The following is a 20,150-nucleotide window of genomic DNA, read 5'->3' on the forward strand; positions in this document are numbered from 1 at the left end:
GCGAATATTCGCGAATTCGAATATGGCCTATGCCGCTCAACACTATTCAAGATCAGCTACTCGGGCTGCAGGCACTTTAAAACAGATACCAGAGACAGTAGCTGCTGCTGCTAGTCCGGACTGTCCAGCAACACACCAGGGGGTGACCACCGACACACTAGTGTGTTGCAGCTTCCAGTTTGGAAAGCCCTGAATTAAGAGCTTGTTTACACTGAGAAAATTGTTTACACTGACAAATGGGAATTCTGCAGAAAGATTGGACATGTTCACTCTCTTGCAAGAAAACAAATCTCCTTCGGACCTTCTACTATAGAACTTACGTCGTGTGAAAACAGCAGTGGAAATACCATTAAAGGGGATAAGATGTCTGATAGTGGGGGCCCGCTGCTGGGACCCCCGCGATCTCTGTGCAGCACCTGCATTCTATGCCGGGCTGCTGCTCCAGTCTTGAAAACCTCTGTGTTTCCGGGACTGGAGACTTGACTTCATGCCACGCCCCCTCCGTTAATGTCTATGAATAGAGGGATAAGATGTCTATGGCCAGAATACCCCTTTAAATCAATGGGAGTGTGCTGTGTAGATATTTTGCAAGGATTCTTCGTAGTGTGAACGGGGCCTATAAGGCAAATTATGAAATCATGTATGGCAGTTTTCTGAGAAGTCACTGGTATAAACATTTCCTCTCTAAGTATTCAAAACAGAGTGAATACAATATAGTGAAATCATTCTAATGCAGGCTATGTTATAACACATGCCTGTCACTGAGACAATTATTTCTAATAAATATAGCAATATATACAATCAATGAAAACACAAAGTGTATTCTCGTCTAAATCGCATAGAATATTTACCTAGAACAATTGGCACACTGTCAGTTATATGGCACGACGCATCAATAATCAGTAGAAAAAACATGTCATATCAGACATTTGCAGATTCAGTGGGTGTTACATTAGACAAATTATCACCCTTTTGCCTTAACACCCCACTGGTGTTTGACGACTTTTCGTTAAAGTCAGTTGTGTAAATGAATTTTTTTTATTTATTTTTTTTTCACTAAAATGCTGTTTGTTCCCCAAATGTAACATTTTTACAAGGGATAATAGGAGAAAATGCCCCCCCAAAATTTGTCTCTTTTGAGTATGGAAATACCCCATGTGTGGACGTCAAGTGCTCTGCGGGCGCACTACAATGCTCAGAAGAGAAGGAGTCACATTTGGCTCTTGGAAAGCAAATTTTGCTGAAATGGATTTTGGGGGGCATGTTGCACTTATGGTGCCAGAACAGTAAAAGAAACAAAAAACAAAAACAAAAAAACACATGGCATACTATTTTGGAAACGACACCCTCCAAGGAAAGTAACAAGGGAAACAGTGAGCATTAGCACACCACAGGAGTTTGACAACTTTTCCTTAAAGTCGGATGTGTAAATGAACTTTTTTTTTTAAATTTTTTTTTTTACTAAAAAGCATTTTTCCCCCCAAATTTTACATTTTTACAAGGGGTAATAGGAGAAAATGCCCCCCAAAATTTGTAACACCATTTCTTCTGAGTATTGAAATACCCCATGTAAAGTGCTCTGTGGGCAAACTACAATGCTCAGAAGAGGAGAAGTGCCATTGAGCTTTTGGGGAGAGAATTTGTTTGGAATGGAAGTCGGGGGCCATGTGCATTTACAAAGCCCCCCATGGTGCCAGAACAATGGACCCCCCCCCACATGTGATCCCATTTTGGAAACTACACCCCTCATAAATGAATAAGGAATGCAGTGAGCATTTACACCCCACTAGCGTTTGACAGATCTTTGGAACAGTAGGTTATGCAAATGAAAAATTACATTTGTTCCAAAAATCTGTCAGACACCTGTGGGGTGTAAATGCTCACTGCACTCCTTATTACATTACGTGAGGGGTGTAGTTTCCAAAATGGGGTCACATGTGGGGGGGGGGTCCATTGTTCTGGCACCATGGGGGCTTTCTAAACACACATGGCCTTCAATACTGGACACATTCTCTCTCCAAAAGCCCAATGACGCTCCTTCTCTTCTGAGCATTGTAGTGTGCCCGCAAAGCACTTTACATAAACATATGTACTATGTTCTTATTCAGAAGAAATGGGATTACATATTTTGGGGGGCATTTTTCCTATTTCCCCTTGTGAAAATGAAAAATTTAGGGTAACACCAGCATTTTAGGGTAACACCAGCATTTTCCCATCCAACTTTAACAAAAATTTGTCAAACACCTGTGGGGTGTTAAGGCTCACTACACCCCTAGTTACATTCCATGAGGGGTGTATTTTCCAAAATGGGGTCACGAGGGTGTTTTTTGTTTGCATTTATGTCAGAACCGCTGTAACTATCAGCCACCCCTGTGCAAATCACCAATTTAGGCCTCAAATGTACATGGCACGCTCTCACTCCTGAGCCTTGTTGTGCGCCCGCAGATCACTTTACACCCACATATGGGGTATTTCCGTGCTTAGGAGAAATTGCGTTACAAATTTTGGGGTCTTTTTTTTCCTTTTTCCTCTTGTGAAAATGAAAAGTATGGGGCAACACAAGCATGTTAGTGTGAAAAATCTATTTTTTTTACACTAACATGCTGGTGTAGACCCCAACTTTACCTTTTCATAAGGGGTAAAAGGAGAAAAAGCCTCCCAAACAGGGTGCCCCCAGCTGTTGCAAAACTCCCGGCATGCCTGGACAGTCAATGGAGTTTCAAGTGCCGCAGCTCAAACTTGACCCGGAGAACTCGCTGTAGATCCCCCGCCCGTATGAATGTACCCTGTACATTTACTTGGGGGGGGGGGGGGGGGGGGGGGCAAACCTTCAGCTGTTGCAAAACTACAACTTTCAGCAAGCACTGACAGACTGTGATGCTGGGAGTTGCAGCCATGCAACAGCTGGAGGCACACTGGTTGGGAAACACTGAGTTAGGTAACAGACAGTGTTTCCCAACCAGTGTGCCACCAGCTGTTGCAAAACTACAACTCCCAGCATACCCGGACAGCCAAAAGGCATGCTGGGAGTTATAGTTTTGCAACAACTGGAGGAGAATAGTTTGAAGACCACTGTGTAGTGCTTTTCAAACTGTGGCCCTCCAGATGTTGCAAAACTTTCACTCCAAGAATGCCCTTTGGCTGTCCGGGCACACTGGTTGAACTACAACGCTCAGCATGCCTGGACTGTCTGGGCATGCTGGGAGTTGTAGTTTTGCAACATCTGGAGGGTTACAGTTTGGACACCACTGTATAGTGGTCTCCAAAGTGTGCCCTTCCAGATATTGCAAGACTACAACTCCAGGCATGCCGAGATTGTCAAGGCATTCTGGGAGTTGTAGTTCAGCAACATCTGAAGGGCCAGATGTTGCAGAACTACAATGCTCAGCATGTTTGGATTGTCTGGGCATGCTGGGAGTTGTAGTTTTGCAATATCCGGACAGGCACACTTTGGAGACCACTATACAGTGGTGTCCAAACTGTAGCCCTCCAGATGCTGGAAGTTGTAGTTGTTAAACTACACGGCAACAGTGAAGATCACTTACCAGATCTTCACTGCTGCCCCTGCCTGCATTCTGCTGCTGCCGGTCCTCCCCGCCACTGGTCCCCACTGCCTGCTCCCTCTTCCACCACGGCCGGTAACCACCATCTGTTCCCCGCTCTCCCCGGACTTCCAGGGGCAGGCAGAGCGGAGGATCTCAACTTTAACCCCTGCCCTCCGATTGGCCGAACAGTCCTGACCGGCAAATCTCAGGGGATAGGAGGAGGTGGCACCCCTGCCACCTCGATCCTAACCTTTAGGTTGGTCGGAGCTGTCTCTGACAAACCCAATCACCCCTAGTAATATAAGGAAGTATTACATTACTGAGAGAGTAGTGGATGCATGGAATAGCCTTCCGTAGAAGTTGTAGCTACCAATACAGTGAAGGAGTTTAAGCATGCATGGGATAGGCATAAGGCTATCCTTCTTAGAAGATAGGGCTAGAAACTATTCATAGTATTCAAAATATTTAGAAGACTAGATGGGCCAAATGGTTTTAATCTGATAACATATTTTATGTTTTTACCTATATATCAAAATGCCACAGACCCAAAATGCTTTAGAAATAGTGTGTTTTATATGTTACAATTATATTTTTTATCAAATTACCAAAAAGGTAACAGAATACCCCTGTGCCACAGAAACCAGGATCACCCTTCACAGGGGTGCAGGGAATTGTCCCAAGTGTGCTGCAATGGGTGGGGTGGTTGAGGTGTGGGAGGGAGAAAAGTGACCTTAAACTTACAAACAAGGGTTCCTGGGACTAGAAATTGAAGGGAGGGAACTCCAACAGAAAATAACCATTTCACAAAAAGAAATCAGCAGTGTTATGGTGGACTCACAACACAGCCATTTAGCTCCAAGACAAACAAGGATCTTTCCTAAGCATGTCCATTACTGTCTGGAAGGTAAATACTAAAATCACCTTATGGTGGATAACCCTTTATTAATTATTTAATCATTAACACGATCTCACTTAAATGGGCACTGTCAGATACAAAAACTTTTTATATGTTGTACATCTTGGCAAAACATTAACCTTTCCAATAAACTTCATAAGAAAGTTTTATTTCCCTTTTATAGAAATCATGGCTTAAAAAATCATGGCTTTGTCCAAGCTGAAGCACAGGCATGGACAAAGTCCAGTAAGTGAGGGTGAAATAGAACTCCTCTGTGCTCTCTCCTGTCTGATAGTACTCCTCTGTGCTCTCTCCTGTCTGATAGGACTCCTCTGTGCTCCCTCCTGTCTGATAGGACTCCTCTGTGCTCCCTCCTGTCTGATAGTACTCCTCTGTGTTCTCTCCTGTCTGATAGGACTCCTCTGTGCTCTCTCCTGTCTGATAGGACTCCCATGTGCTCTCTCCTATCTGATAGAACTCCTCTGTGCTCTCTCCTGTCTGATAGTACTCCTCTGTGCTCTCTCCTATCTGATAGTACTCCTCTGTGCTCTCTCCTGTCTGATAGTACTCCTCTGTGCTCTCTCCTGTCTGATAGGACTCCTCTGTGCTCCCTCCTGTCTGATAGCACTCCTCTGTGCTCTCTCCTGTCTGATAGCACTCCTCTGTGCTCTCTCCTGTCTGATAGCACTCCTCTGTGCTTTCTCCTGTCTGATAGCACTCCTCTGTGCTCTCTCCTGTCTGATAGCACTCCTCTGTGCTCTCTCCTGTCTGATAGGACTCCTCTGTGCTCTCTCCTGTCTGATAGGACTCCTCTGGGCTCTCTCCTGTCTGATAGGACTCCTCTGGGCTCTCTCCTGTCTGATAGGACTCCTCTGGGCTCTCTCCTGTCTGATAGGACTCCTCTGGGCTCTCTCCTGTCTGATAGCACTCCTCTGTGCTCTCTCCTGTCTGATAGGACTCCTCTGTGCTCTCTCCTGTCTGATAGGACTCCTCTGTGCTCTCTCCTGTCTGATAGGACTCCTCTGTGCTCTCTCCTGTCTGATAGGACTCCTCTGTGCTCTCTCCTGTCTGATAGGACTCCTCTGTGCTCTCTCCTGTCTGATAGGTCAGGAGAGAGCCCAGAGGAGTCCTATCAGACAAGAGAGAGCACAGAGGAGTCCTATTAGACAGGAGAGAGCACAGAGGAGTGTTATCAGACAGGAGAGAGCACAGAGCAATGTCAGCCCCACCCTCACTTACTGGACTTTGTCCATGCCTGTGCTCCAGCTTGGACAAAGTCATGACTCATGATCTCTATAAAAAGGAAATACACTGCTCAAAAAAAAAAAAAAAAAAAAGAGAACACTAAAATAACACATCCTAGATCTGAATGAATGCACTAATCGTATGAAATACTTTTGTCTTTACATAGTTGAATGTGCTGCCAACAAAATCACACATAAATTATCAACAGAAATCAAATTTATCAACCCATGGAGGTCTGGATATGGAGTCACACTCAAAATCTAAGTGGAAAACCACACTACAGACTGATCCAACTTTGATGTAATGTCCTTAAAACAAGTCAAAATGAGGCTCAGTAGTGTGTGTGGCCTCCACGTGCCCGTATGACCTCCCTACAACGCCTGGGCATGCTCCTGATGAGGTGGCGGCCAACTCCTGTATAGTCTGTGGTGCAACGTGGCATTGGTAGATGGAGCGAGAAATAATGTCCCAGATGTGCTCAATAGGATTCAGGTCTGGGGAACGGGCGGGCCAGTCCATAGCATCAATGCCTTCCTCTTGCAGAAACTGCTGACACACTCCAGCCACATGAGGTCTAGCATTGTCTTGCATTAGGAGGAACCCAGGGCCAACCGCACAAGAATATGGTCTCACAAGGGGTCTGAGGATCTCATCTGGGTACATAATGGCAGTCAGGCTACCTCTGGCAAGCACATGGAGGGCTGTGCGGCCCCCCAAATAAATGCCACCCCACACCATTACTGACCCACTGCCAAACGGGTGATGCTGGAGGATGTTCAGGCAGCAGAATATTCTCCACAGCATCTCCGGACTCTGTCACATGTGCTCAGTGTGAACCTGCTTTCATCTGTGAAAAGCAAGGGGTGCCAGTGGAGAATTTGTCAATCTTGGTGTTCTCTGGCAAATGCCAAACGTCCTGCACGGTGTTGGGCTGTAATACCACCCTCATACCACCCTCATGAAGCCTGTTTCTGACATGCACATTTTATTCAGCACAGGGCACTTTACTAAGGTGTGTATCCTTGTGTGCGCCTTATAGTCTTATGTTTACATATGCATTCACTTTGCACATTAGCAATGATGTTGCTGCTGGCCATTAACTAGATCTCCTTATCCTCATTCTCCTTTGGTTGTTCCCTGGCTTTATATGCCCATTACATTGGACACTTGTACTTTCTCTCTTTCGTTTCATCATATATTTTTATGTCTTTTAAATGTTTATGTGCATTTATGTCAATAAAGATTTGTTACATTGATCATTATATGCTTGTTTCGCTGCATTTATACCGTTCAGCGTATTATCTATTACCATTGGCGATTGCTGTTTTTGAAATTCCCAATAAGTTTGATATGCCACATGACCCTCTTCCTATTGAAAAAACAAAAGTTGGATTCAAAATGGCCAACTTCAAAATTGCCGCCATGGTCACCACCCATCTTGAAAAGTTTTCCCCCTCACATATACTAATGTGCCACAAACAGGAAGTTAATATCACCAACCATTCCCATTTTATTAAGGTGTATCCATATAAATAGCCCACCCTGTAGTTCCCCCCCACATTAGGTTGCAGTTCCCCCAAATTAGGTAGGCAGTATAGTTCCCCCACATTAGGTTCTAGTTCCCCAACATTTAGTTGGCAGTATAGTTCCCCCACATTAGGTGCAGTATAGTTCCCCAAATTAGGTGCAGTATAGTTCCCCAAATTAGGTAGGCAGTATAGTTCCCCCACATTAGGTAGGCAGTATAGATCCCCCACATTAGGTAGGCAGTATAGTTCCCCCACATTAGGATGTAGTTCCCCAACATTTAGTTGGCAGTATAGTTCCCCCACATTAGGTGCAGTATAGTCCTCCACATTAGGTGCAGTATAGATCCCCCACATTAGGTTGGCATTATAGTTCCCCCACATTAGGTTGGCATTATAGTTCCCCCACATTAGGTTGGCAGTATAGTTCCCCCACATTGGGTTGTAGTTCCCCCACATTAGGTTGGCAGTATAGTTCCCCCACATTATGTGCAGTATAGTCCCCCACAGACATCCAGCCTCCAGCCATAGAGTGTATGGCTGGAGGTTGTATGCCTGTGTACTGCCCCACTTCAGTGCTCCGACCACCACTCCTCCGGTCCGGCCATAGTAGTAGGTCCCGGGACCGGAGGAGCGGTGGTTGGAGCACCAAAGCTGACGTGCAGCTGGTAACCAAGCTAGCCAGCGCACATACGGCTCGCTGCTCCGCTCCTCTGCGCTCTGTTGCTATGGGCTCACGAACGGGACGTCAGTGAAGTCCCCTGCGTGCGCTACCTCCCAGTGGGCCTAGCGTTTTTAAAGTAAACGCGGGACCGCAGAGAGCGCATCCCTGTGTCCCGAAAACATCTTATGGGACACAGGGGTGTCCTTAGGTAGCGGCGGGCCGCATGTGGCCCGGAGGCCGTAGTTTGAGGACCCCTGCTATAGTGTTTCCTGATGCAAACATCTTTCCCAGGTAAGTGAAAGAAATTTACTCAGCTGTCCACATGATGCACAAGAAAACATTATTTGTCATTCCAGGTCACCTTCTTCCACTGCTTCAGGATACAGCTCTGATCCTTATGTACAAATGTAGGCTCTTTTGGCAGTGGAAAGGGCTCAACATTGCAAGGCACTATAGGTTCTATTACCTTTTCAACAGAGAGCTTTAAAGGGGTTATCCACCATAAGATGATTTTAGTACGTACCTGGCAGACAGTAATGGACATGCTTAGGAAGGATCTGCGCTTGTCTTGGGACTAAATGGCTATGTTGTGAGATTACCATAACACTGTGGCTAGCTTTTTATGAACTGGTATTTCCTTTTTGAGTTTTCTTCTTTTGCCTACAAATCCCATAATTCCATTTTCCTTCCTCCCACACATCAGCCCCCCCCCCACCCATTGAAACATAAATGAGCTGCATCCATTCAAAAGACCTGTGGTTTTCAATCAGGGTGCCTACAGCTGTTGCATTAGTTGCCGATTGATCTCCCTCCACCCATTGAAGAAGACAGGCTCCCTGTCATCAGCGGACTAGTGAGTCAGGTCTCGGCTGCATTGCAATCTGGGAAAAATCTGAGACAACAGTCATCTTGGATGCTGTTAAAAATAAATATTGGGGTGAAAATCACAGAAGAATTGTGAGAAAACCGTCACAAACAGGTACCGACAGTATATTATGAACTACACTAACTTTACATCCCCTGTAACATTGTCAAATAAAAAAAAAATCCTGGAATACCCCTTTAACTTTTTCAGCAATTTGTGCTTCATAGCTAGGGGACTGAATCAGACAGGTCTGCCTTTAGTAGTGTGCCTTAAAGTGTACCTGTCGTCAGCAAAAACTTTTTATATAATGAAGATAATATCAATATACAGTATGCTTATTTGTAATATACATTGGCTAAAAATTGGGTATATTGTTGGGTGAAAAAATTTTTGTCCCTGCAGCTATGTGTCTCTATGAGGAGTCCTAAAACCAGAAGTGAGGGCTGGGCAAGTAGGGATCTGTGCAGACTCCTGGCTTGTCAATCATCCTGCTGTTTGAGCCAGGAGCATGTTATAGAGCCTTTGTGCACACTGTTCTGCTTTTTCTTAGTGCACAGAGCCCTGCTTGTCCACCCACACTTCATGTATTTGGACTCCTCATAGAGACACACAGGCAATATCTGCAGGGACAAAAATACACACATCTTTAAGGAATGTATATTCCAAATATACTTATAATGGTATTATCTACATTATATAAAAAGTTTTTGTTGACGACAGGTACACTCGAAGGGCCTATGTCTGTTCTCAGTTGTCATTCCTTTAAGGGGTACTTCAGTGAAAAACATTTTTTTTTTTAAATCAACTGGTGCCAGAACGTTAAACCAATTTTTTAATTGCTTCTATTTAAAAATCTTAACCCTTCCAGTATGTATCAGCTGCTGTATGCTCCACAGGAAGTTCTTTTCTTTTTAAATTTATTTTCTGTCTGACCACAGTGCTCTCTGCTGACATCTCTGTCCATGTCAGGAACTGTCCAGAGCAGAGGCAAATCCCCATAGCAAACTTGCTCTTTATAGTTCCTGAGACAGACAGAGGTGTCAGCAGAGAGCACTGTGGTCAGACAGAAAAGAAATTCAAAAAGAAAAGAACTTCATGTGGAACATAGAGCAGCTGATAAGTACTGGAAGGGTTAAGATTTTTAAATAGAAGTTATTTACAAACGGAGTACCCCTTTAAACTACTTTTTGTAGGTAAAGCAGAATCTCCTAATAGCGGACACTCACCGGGAATAAATGATTTGGCACAAAGGGGGGGGGGGGAAATGAAGTGGCCCTAGTGGGATAAGGGAGGGGGGGGGGGGAGAGAAATGGCACGGGGGTGGTAAAGAGGAGGTGATGAAAGGGGAATGAAATAGCGCGGGGGGGGGAACAAGGGGAATTCGGGGAAATGTGGTATGGCTGTAATAAAGGGGGGGGGTGATATGGCACAGGGGGAATAAAGTGGCACGGGGAGCTCAGGGGGAGAATGATGTGGCCGGCAGACATGCAGGAGACCACTGTTTAAACAGTAGTCTTCTGCTTCTGTGCTGGGGCTGCTACAGGGGGTGCAGCAGGGGCCAGAGCCCCTAAGAAGCCTGGGCCCTTTATTGGGATATTGGCTGTACCCCCCTGACAAGGTAGGGCCAGCACATAAGCCAATTGGGAGTGTTTTGTACCCTATTGGGAGTGTTTTTTCCCCCTATTGTGTGTGTCTGCATCCGCTATTTGGAGTGTCCCCTATTAAGAGGGTGCAAATACATTACGTTCTATAGGACTCTGCTGGGGAATTAAAAACTGTCCGCTATTGGGAGGTGTCCGCTAAGGGATATTTTACTGTACTAGTAATTACTTGATAGCGGAAACATCCAACAAGATCTGCCATTCTGTAGGTACTCTGACCCAGTGATCTCTTTGGTCCTTGCCAAAGTCACACAGATCATTACACCTGACAGTTATTCCTTCTGTCACATACAAAGTTCAAGAACTGACTGATCACTAGCTGCCTTATAAACCAAACCCCTTGCTAGGTATACTGAAATTATACACAGGGATGTGGAATTCCTATCGCCCGACGCCCGGGACTAGCAGTTTTGGGCGCCGGGCAGGTGAATTTGTCCGGCCCTTAGCCCGGCTTCGGGCAAGCAGGGCCGGACCTGACAAGTGCGGTGGCGATCTGCAGTCTGTATGGAGCGGGCTGCCGACTCCTGCCCGCTCCATACTCTGCCGCCTCCGACAATAAAAAACTGTATCCTCGGAAGCAGAGCAGGGGAGATGAGAAGCTGTGTATGTGTCCTCTCTCCACTGCTCTGCAGACGTACGGGGGGGAGATGAGGGGGCGTGGCTTCTTGCTCCCCGTGCAGACCTGCGTCCTCTGCCTTCACTCCCCCCAGCTGTAGCTTCGGAGAGCTGAGGGGAGGCGGCACGTCTGCACGGGGAGATGCATGCGGCGCTCACAGGGGAGTATGGAGCGGGCTCGAGATTCCTGCCCGCTCCATACTCTGCAGCCCCCGGCTGTTCTCAGTAGCCGGGGGCCGCCGCTAATAGCCAGCATGCAGCGATCGCCGCGGCTGGCTATTAACCCTTTAGATCGCCGCTGTCAAAGCTGACAGCGGCGTCTTAGTGGGGTGGATCGCCCCCCCGCAGCGCGATCGCAGGGGGGGCGATCCACTATAGAGGTAGCCGGAGGACTTACCTCTGCTTCCTCCTGTCCCGGCTCTGTCATTGATAGATCCTGGCTGGACTAGGCTCTATCAATGGATCACAGAGCACACAGATTAATAGAGTTCAATAGAACTCTATTCATCTGTCTGAGGAATCTAATGATTCCTCATAAGTCTAATAAAGTGTAAAAAAAAAAAAAAAAAGTTTTAATAAAAGTTTGAAAGACACATTAACCTAGTGGTCTTCAAACTGTGCCCCTCCAGATGTTACAAAACTACAATTCCCAGCATGCCAGGACAGCCGTTGGCTGTTCGGGCATGCTGGGAGTTGTAGTTTTGCAACATCTGGAGGGCCACAGTTTGAAGACCGCTGCATTAACCCCTTCCATGTTAAAAGTTCAAATCACCCCCTTTTCCTATTTAAAAACATGCAAACATAATAAAAATAAACATATTTGGTATCGCTACGTGTGTAATTGTACAACCCATTAAAATATAACATTATGTATCCCGTACGGTAAATGTAAAAAAATACCAAACCACAGATTTGCAATTTTTATAATATCCCATTAAAAAAAAGTTAAAAAGCGATTAAAAAGTCAGATCAATGCCAAAATGGTACCGATACAAAAAACAGATTATGGCGCAAAAAATTATCCCTCATACAGCCTGGTATGCGGGAAAAAAATTAAGCTACAGGGGTTAAAAAATGGCAATTAAAAAAATTAGAAAACGTTCAGAATTAGTAAAACATGACGTAAACGATACAAATCTGGTATTGCTGTAATCAGGCGGCCTAAAGTATAAAACTAACATGTTATCTCAGCCACAAGTTAAATGGCGCAGAAAAGAAAACCACCAAATCTGCTAAATTATCTTTTACTATTTCAATTTCACTTCCCCAAATATATATATATATTTTTTGGTTCAGAGAATATGTTATTGAAAAATTAAAAGGTATCATTATAGTAGGTAGGTATGGCTATTATAGGGCGAGGAGGAAAAAATGAGTGCGTAAAAGCGAAAATTGGCCGGGACAAGTGGATCGTCATGAGGGACAAGTAGATTTTGCTCCATTTTAGTCCCGTGGACAAGTAGTTTTTTATAAAATTTCCACACCCCTGTATACATGACTCCAAGTTTACACTAATTTACTAAAACTCTTAGACAAGGCAAAGTGAGATGGAAAGACTTCAAATGCCCCAGATTTATCAAAGTGTATAATGCTGTATCTAACAATTGTCTAGTTAAAGTAGACCACATATTAGTTACCCTACTTTAAATCAAAATGATATGCTCCCCACCACTTTTGCCGACCCCGCAGAAAAGTATCTAAAAAGTATATAAAACTCATAATAAAGGTGGCACAAGTCATATAAGACAATGTTTTGGGGCAACTTATGCCAGAAAATACATTTCTCACGAATTCTATATGGATTGGCATAGAGAAAAGTACCTTTGAATGGAAGTTTAAGGAGGAATTCTTCTCTAAAAGCATTATAGAAATGCCTACAGGTCAAGAACAGAGCAATGCCCTGGTGAACCTAACCAGCCAACGCCACAGAAGTCATGTGAGAATTTTTTTGCAGGGACTATTATAAAGTAATGAAAGCGTCACTGTTCTTTCAAACAGCTTTAGACATGATGCCCGGTCCTGAGAAACGCTGTGAAGTGGGGTGAAGCCGGGTGAAGTGGGTTGAAGCCAGGTGAAGCAACACTGTAAACCTCACTCAAACCTGACCCATTTCCCAGACAAAAATTGAGTGAATTTGTCGGATTTTGATGCTGGTAAGGCAATGAAGCCCAGTTCAATAGCTTATAACTTGTGATAACACCAGGTGTCAGGTTTGAGACCCAGTGTGATCTAAAGTTTTGACATGTCTGACCAACATGTCAAAAGTTGTTTTAAATGACAAGGAAGCTTTAGAAAACAAGAAATCCATCTGAGTAATCTGCCTTGGATACCATTCCGAACTCACAAGAAAAACCTGAACTGCCACTTAGATTTATGCTTAACTTGTACTTGTGTAAATGAAAATTCCTCCTACTGTATTTCACATCAGTTTATGTTAGCTAGAGAAGGGGGAAAAAAGGAGTTGTCTGAACCAGACAAAAGGATGTGGTACAAGGAGGTCCTCTGCTCCAAGCTCACCTTTATTAGCCACGGCATCTAGCAATAACCTCTAGCTTTGTTGGCACCATACAACTCCTTCTTTACAGAGTTTGGCCACACTTGGTCTTATACTCACCTTGGTACATGAAAGCAATACTTTTGGTTGCCTCTGATAATACATAAGTTGGATTTTAGGCTAGCTCCTATTCCATTTAAGCAAAGCAGCGAAGGTTTCAGTCAAATAGGTGTATTTTAGTGTCCATTGTACGGCAACAATTTCCTATGATGCTGTTGGTTTGGGTCATTACACCTGCTGGTTAGCCCAGGACTTACAGACATAGGGGGAGATTTATCAAAACATGTGTAGTGGATGGAAGAGTGGTGCAGTTGCCCATAGCAACTAATCAGATTGCTTATTTTATTTAAAAAACAAAAAAAACAATCTGATTGGTTGGTATTGGCAACTGGACCACTCTTCCTCCACACAGGTTTTGATAAGTCTCTCTAAAATGCCTCTGAATGAGGCCTTTGTTGGGGGTCACTGTATAACAATGTCCTTAAAGGGGCACTCCAGTGGAAAACAATTTTATTTTTATTTATTTTTTTAAATCAACTGGTGCCAGAAAGTTAATTAGATTTGTAAATTACTTTATTAAATTAAAGGGGGTTATCCCCCATACGGTGATTTTAGTACTTACCTGCCAGAACTGGGTATTTCCTGTTGGATTTTGTTCTCTAAACTACACATCCCACTGTTCCATGCTTGAAAGTTTGAGGTCTTTCAAGGTTGAAAGTTTCCTTCCTCCCGCACATCAGCCACCCCACCCATTGAAAAACACAGTGTTTTCTAACCAGGGGGCATACAGCTGTTGCCCCCTCTAGTGATCAGAGGTGTGGAAATTTAATGAAAAAACTACTTGTACACAGGACTAAAGCTGAGCAAACTCTACTTGTCCCTCATGACGATCCACTTGTCCGGACCAATTTTTCGCTTTTACACTCTCGTTTTTTCCTCCTCACCCTTTATTAGCCAGAACTAACTACTATAATGATACCTTTTCATTTTTCAATAACATATTCTCCGAACCAAAAAGAAAATATATTGAAAAAAAAACGGTGAAGTAAAATTGAACTAGTAAAAGATAATTTAGCTAATTTGGCTTTCTTTGCTACGCCATTTACCTTGTGGTTGAGCTAACATGTTATTTTGATACTTTAGGTTGCCGGATTACAGCAATACCAGATTTGTATAGTTTCAGTCATGTTTTACTAATAAATAAAAAAATCTGAACTTTTTCGAATTTTTTTAATTGCCATTTTTTGACCCCCTGTAGCTTTTTTTTTTGTTCCACATACCAGGCTGTATGAGGCTCATTTTTTGCGCCATAATATGTTTTTTGTATTGATACCATTTTGGTATTGATCTGACTTTTTAATCGCTTTTTAACTTTTTTTTCTGGGATATTATAAAAATTGCAATTCTGTGGTTTGGTATTTTCTTTTCATTTACGTCATTTACCATATGGGATACATAATGTTATATTTTAATAGTTCGTAGAATTACGCACGCAGCGATACTAAAGATGTTTATTAATATGATGTTTACAAGTTTTTATATAGGAAAATGGGGTGGTTTGAACTGTTTTAAACTTTTAATAAAACTTTTTTTTTGTTTTACATGTTACGCCTAGCGCTCCGGGTCCCCGCTCCTCCCCGGAGCGCTTACGGCGTCTCTCTCTCCGCAGCGCCCCGGTCGGTCCCGCTGACCGGGAGCGCTGCACTGTCATGGCCGTCGGGGATGCGATTCGCACAGCGGGACGCGCCCGCTCGCGAATCGCATCCCAGGTCACTTACCCGTCCCGGTCCCCTGCTGTCATGTGCTGGCGCGCGCGGCTCCGCTCTCTAGGGCGCGCGCGCGCCAGCTCCCTGAGACTTAAAGGGCCAGTGCACCAATGATTGGTGCCTGGCCCAATTAGCTTAATTGGCTTCCACCTGCTCCCAGACTATATCTGTTCACTGCCCCTGCACTCCCTTGCCGGATCTTGTTGCCTTAGAGCCTAGTGAAAGCGTTACTGTGTTTGTCCTTACTGTGTACTTGACCTCCTGCTATTACCTTATTGACTACGATCCTTGCTGCCTGCCCCGACCTTCTGCTACGTCCGACCTTGCTTCTGTCTACTCCCTTGTACCACGCCTATCTTCAGCAGTCAGAGAGGTAGAGCCGTTGCTAGTGGATACGACCTGGTCACTACCGCCGCAGCAAGACCATCCCGCTTTGCGGCGGGCTCTGGTGAACACCAGTAGTGACTTAGAACCGGTCCACTAGCACGGTCCACGCCAATCCCTCTCTGGCACAGAGGATCCACCTCCTGCCAGCCGGCATCGTGACATTACACTTTTAGAAGGAATCATTAGATTCCTCATACAGATCAATAGAGTTCTATTGAACTCCATTGATTTGTGTGCTCTGCGATCCATTGATAGAGCCTGGTCCAGCCAGGCTCCCTCAACGACAGAGCCACAGACACCAGGGAACAGAGGCAAGTCCTCTGGCTACCTCTATAGTGGATCTCCCCCTGCGATCATGCTGGGGGGGGGGGGGCAATCCACCCCACTAGCCCAACAGGGAGCATCCACATGTCCCTTCAGACGGCACTGTCAGCTTTGACAGCGGCGATCTAAAGGGTTAATAGCCAGCCGCAGCGATCGCCGCATGCTGGCCATTAGCGGTGGCCCCTGGCTACTGAGTATGGAGCGGGCACGAGTCCAAAGCCTGCTCCATACTGACTGCTGAGCGCCGCCGTGCTTGTCAGGTCTGGCCCTGCTTGCCCGAAGCAGGGCTAAGGGCCGGAAAAATTCACCTGCCCGGTGCCTGGAACTGCATGTCCCAGGCGTTGAGCGATAGGAATTCCCCATCCCTGAGTGATGTCAGGTCTTGACGCACTGCAACCTGGGAAATCTCGAGACATGAGTAATTTTGTATGTGGTTAAAAATAGGGATCGACCGATTATCAGTATGGCCGATATTATCGGCCGATAATCACGATTTTGGGCATTACCGGTATCAGCTATTACCTTGCCAATAAGCCGATAATGCCCCGCCCCCACCACCACCCTGGCCCCATTGCCTCCCCCATCCCCGGTTTTATAATTACCTGTTCCCGGAGCCCACGCTACTTCTTGCTCCTGCTGAGTCCTGCGTTACGCTGTGCGCAATGACGAGTGACATGACGTGCGCGACGTGACCGTCAGTGCGCACAGTGACAGTTCAGGAGGACGCCACCGGAGCCAGATGTGGAGTGGACCCCGGGAACAGGTAATTATAAAACCGGGGATGGGGGGGGGCAATGGGGCCGGTGTGGTGCGGGGGGGTCGGTCGCGGTGTGGCGGGCGGCAATAGGTCTCAGGACCCCCGGACAAGCAGGGGGAGAGAAGCGGGTTGCGGCGGCGGTCTATGGCACCACAAAAGCCACTGCAGTGCATTGATTTAAAGCGCCCGCTTTAAATCAATGATCTGCAGCGGTGTCGCGGGGGATAAATAGCCAATAACTTATACCGGAATATCGGTATAAGTTATCGGCTATCGCCCCTAACCTAATCGGCCCTAAAAAAACGATATTGGTCAATCCCTAGTTAAAAATAACTATTGGGCCGATATTCACAGCAGAATTGTGAGACCACTGTCAATTCCAGTACTTATCAGCTGCTGTATGCTCCACAGGTTGATCTTTTCTTTTTGAATTTCTTTTCTATCTGGCCACTGTGCTCTCTGTTGACACCTCTGTCTGTCTCAGGAACTGTCCAAAGCCAAAGCAAATCCCCATAGCAAATCTCTCCTGTTCTGGACAGTTCCTGACATGGACAGAGGTGTCAGCAGAGAGCACTGTGATTAGACAGAAGGGAAATTAAAAAAGAAATGAACTTCCTCTGTAGTATACAAGTGCTGGAAGGATGAAGCTTTTTAAATAGAAGTAATTTACAAATCTGTTTAACTTTCTGGCACCAGTTGATTAAAAACAAAATTTTCCACTGGAGTACCCCTTTAAGCTGACCATTTCTTCTTGGTTACAGCATTCTCAGGGTGTATTCACACACACCGGATCCACAGTTGTAAAATCCACAGTTGCCGATTTATTAAAAGCAAATTCTCATGTATTGTTGACTGTTTTGTAAAATCCACAACTGCAGATTTTATAATTGCAGATCTGGTGTGTGAGAGAACAAGCTAAGGGTAGGATCACACATAGCGTATATGCTGCATATTTTACACCGCAAGAAATTCGCCGAGCAGTGGGAAATACACAGTGGCCCTTATTTACTAAGAGTGGAGTGTAGGTTTCTTTGTGGGTTTTGATTCCCTACGGTATTTACTAAGGTTTGCCCACATTTTCCACTTTCCCTACACTTTGCTTTTTTTTTTTTTTCTTTTATACACCTGCTCTGATCTGTCGGGTTTTCCTCAGCTCAAATCCACCACATTTTATGTGGAAACCTTAGTAAATATGTTGGCTTTTTGTGAAAATGTCAAGACCACGCCCCTTTTCGGAGACCACGCCCCCTTTTCGGGTTTTCTTCGCAAAATGGAGAGTTAGTCAGGGTTTTTTCAATTCTGGAGCAAAATCTGGCGCAGACAGAATTTCTGGCGCAATACGACAGAATCTGGCGCACAACCTGACAAAACATGTCGGGTTTGCAATAGTAAATGAGGGCCAGTGTATTTTGCTATGAGCAGACACACAGGGCTTCCCCGCCGCAGCCCTGTGTGAGCAGTAAAGTTTAGAGGCAGGTACAGGTACTCCAAACCTCACTGCACACACAGGGATGTGTTGGGGAAGCCCTACGTGTTTGTTTATAGCAATATACACTGCATATTTCCAGCTGCGTAGCGGATTTCCTGCAGCGTGAAATAAGCAGCATATACGCATGTTACCTGACCCTAAGAACCTGTCAACATTGGCATAACTGTATGGTTTTCCACACAGAAACTGCACCAATTTTCGCAAACACACAGTTTTTCATTATATTGACTTCAACGATAGATGGGTGACAATGCAAAAAGGAAGTGACAAGTCACTTCATTTGTGCATGGTTACTCTCTGAGGCTCAGACAGAAATCAAAGGGGTCCTCCCGGCTGGGTCCAGTGTGCTGACTACGGCTCAGGGAAAGCCACGATTCCTGCATGTATGAACATTCCCTAAGGACAGTTAACCTGAAGACCTCCAGCCAAGGGCTGTTGTGATGTGGGAAGTTCTAAGGACTAACCAAGATGGATCTTTTCCTGTCTGAACACTTCAGCTTCCTTTACAGATAAGAGGCAGACGGCGTCTGGCACTTGAAGATGTTGATGGGAAGTATATGAACGGCCACCTGGATGGAGCAGAACTAAAAAGCAACTAAATATATAGGATACGGAAAATAAAAAAGAAATGCATTGTGCTAGAAGAATATTAAAGGGGTACTCCGGTGGAAAACTTTTTTTTTTCTATGTCAACTGGTGCCAGAAAGTTAAACAGATTAGTAAATTACTTCTATTAAAAAATCTTAATCCTTCCAGTACATATTAGCTGCTGAATACTAGAGGAAATTATTTTCTTTTTGGAACACCGTGCTCTCTGCTGACACCTCTGTTCATTTTAGGAACTGTCCAGAGCAGCATATGTTTTCTATGGAGATTTTCTCCTACTCTGGACAGTTCTTAAAATGGACAGTGTCAGCAGAGAGCTCTGTGGTCATGATGTCAGCAGAGAGCTCTGTGGTCATGATGTCAGCAGAGAGCTCTGTGTTCCAAAAAGAATAGAATTTCCTCTGTAGTATTCAGCAGCTAATAAGTACTGGAAGGATTAAGATTTTTTTAATAGAAGTAATTTACTGATCTGTTTAACTTTTTTTGCACCAGTTGATAAAAAAAAAAATAATAATTCTACCGGAGTACCCCTTTAAACTAACAGATAAACCCTTAAAGTAGAATTGTTAAGCTAATGTTGATGCCAATGCCAGACCTGTTACTTGTTGATGCCAACCGTCACGGTTTTCAATGACTTATATTGAGAGTTTGGCGGATTCCGCTGTGGTGTCGGTCACTTTTACGTGGAGAATAGTTCTCTACACTGCACTATTCTTCTGTCACATCCAACATGTCTATCTACCTCTATGGAGTCCCTTGACATTATATAACAGTGTTTTCCAAACAGGGTGCCTCCAGCTATCGCAAAACTACAAGTCCCAGCATGCCCGGACAGCCGAAGGCTGTCCGGGCATGCTGGGAGTTGTAGTTTTGTGACACCTCTAGGCACGCTGTTTAGAAAACCTTGCAATACAACAATGTTTGGAAGGAAAAGAGGAGTGGGCTCCAAGTGACACTTCATACAACAAACTTTTCCCGCCATTTATCCCAAGAGACACATGTTTGCGAACAGCGCCAGGTACGGATCCATTCATGTACCACCGTCCTATGACCACAACCATAACGCGATACACGACACATCGGTATCTCCTGTCGCTGTGATTTTTATTTTCAGAATTTTTTTTTATTATTTTTTCTTAAATAATAATACCCCACTGTGCTTCCATACAGAGATGGGGGCATGGCTCATGTCTGAGGGCTTTCCCTGATCCACTATGACACTAGTAGGTCACCCCCATCATCCACACATGT

General features: G+C 44.8%; 1 protein-coding gene across 5 annotated transcripts in view; it reads right to left on the reverse strand.

Annotated features, from left to right (window-relative positions):
• The window catches only part of SCML2 (Scm polycomb group protein like 2), a 99,115-nt gene that overhangs the window by 61,183 nt on the left and 17,782 nt on the right, over window positions 1–20,150 (reverse strand). The window contains exon 2 of one of the 5 annotated variants that reach the window (XM_056556831.1): window positions 18,758–18,862. The exons of the other annotated variants lie outside the window; for them this stretch is intronic. The gene's annotated coding sequence lies outside the window, so the exon portion shown is untranslated. The remainder of the gene's footprint in view (window positions 1–18,757; window positions 18,863–20,150) is intronic. 5 annotated transcript variants of the gene reach the window in all.

This window comes from Hyla sarda, chromosome 2, assembly GCF_029499605.1.
Source record: "Hyla sarda isolate aHylSar1 chromosome 2, aHylSar1.hap1, whole genome shotgun sequence".
In the NCBI taxonomy this organism is placed as follows: domain Eukaryota; kingdom Metazoa; phylum Chordata; class Amphibia; order Anura; family Hylidae; genus Hyla; species Hyla sarda.